The following is a 1,840-nucleotide window of genomic DNA, read 5'->3' as shown; positions in this document are numbered from 1 at the left end:
TATATACATATATGTATGTGTGTGTGCATGTGTGTGTGTGTGTGTGAGAGAGAGAGAGAGAGTATATTAACTCAGAATAAGATAAGCAATCCGACGTCCACATGCAGGAGACAGACTTCTTATTTGTAAGATATAAATTAGAGAAATATTTAGATTATGTAGGTTGCATGTCTTTTATTCTCTCATGAGAAAATCAAGTAATTACCAAGATTGATCTCCTTGACTCATTCGCTGGCAGTTATGAGCTCATTTCAGCTAAGTTTTTATTATAAAAGTTGCTTTACCTTTGAAGATAGCTCTCACTGTTAATAAGGGCGGAAATTTCCAATCCAGTTAGCATCTAAGCAACACCACGTTAAACTATGGAGTTCGATATTGATCGACAATAACTCTTAAGAACATGTCTTCAGTCAATATTATCCTATTTGCTATTTTCAGTAAACCTTTAATTATACATACGAGGAAAACTATTTATATATATGACGACGGCTGAAGAAAAGCTTCATTTAACTGTAGCTTGTGAAAGTTGTTCAATGGGTATTATTGCTTTATTGGTCTTACAGAAAAGGACCCGTGTAAAACTGTAAATTGACATTTATTGTGACAACATTGTTCAAAACGATCTCAATTGAATGAGGTAAAGAGAAAAGGATAGCTTTCAGTAGTAATGATTTTGAGAATAATAAATGCTTCAAGGTCTGAAATTCATGGCTTATTCATCAACATGAAGTTCAATCACCACATGAAAATATAACTAGAATAATGCATTTTAATAAGATGAAAAAGATAGAAATCTAGCTTTTTGCTGAAAACACGCGTAGTACATTCCGTTATCATATCATGGATTATAAATACAGTAGCTATATTAATGGCAGAATAAGTAAATATTCTTTAAAGCTAATAAGCCTAGTAAAATTTTATTTCCTCTTACAGCTTATATGATGATAAAGAACAAGAGAGACAAAGTGCCGCAGTACATTCAGCTGAATTATGCAGAACGTGTTATATTCTCATGTATATTTATATCTCAGGTCGAGTGTTTCAAAATGCTTATCTCAATAACAAATGGAATGTATAAATTATTACCTGTAAACATATTTTCATGTTAAGATAAATTTATGCAGCACAGAATCTCACAAACGGACAAATCCACTAAAACCAGCATATAACACGCGTACATTCGTACACGAACAAAACACGTACATATTACTGTGTATATAAACGAGACATATGAATATATTAAATAATATTATACATATTTATTAACCTGTACAGAAAAGGATCAGGGACTCTTCGGGTCGAATCAAATTATATAACTAAAGCATTTTAAGCGATCTCGTTCGAGATGCTACTACAAGCTCTAAACACATACACGCACACACACACACACACACACACACACGCACACACACGCCCACACAAAGACACACACACTAACACACACACACACGAACACATATAGACACATACACAAATACACACATTTATATATATATATGTTTGTATACACACACACACACATATATATATATACACATACACACATATATATACACATACACACACGTCAATGTCACCAGCCCCCTTCCACATGCACATACACGCTCTCACATGCACACGCACGCGCACCTTCATTTTGGGATCACGACAACTTTATTATCTCGCCTGCTTCCTAGTTCTCCTGTCTGACGCTTCTGTCCGGCATTCGCCATGATAGATCGCTAGCCACTAAACGTTTTTCTGTTTTCTCTGCCTGCTTATTTCTGTGTTCCCTTTCTGTCGAAGAGCGTAGGCTCGAACCGTAAAAGACTTTCTCACTGCCCGAGCGTTAAACTAACAC

Source organism: Octopus bimaculoides, chromosome 2 (genome assembly GCF_001194135.2).
Source record: "Octopus bimaculoides isolate UCB-OBI-ISO-001 chromosome 2, ASM119413v2, whole genome shotgun sequence".
NCBI classification, from domain to species: domain Eukaryota; kingdom Metazoa; phylum Mollusca; class Cephalopoda; order Octopoda; family Octopodidae; genus Octopus; species Octopus bimaculoides.
The sequence above is the reverse complement of the archived record's forward strand: the minus strand, read 5'-3'. Positions refer to the sequence as shown.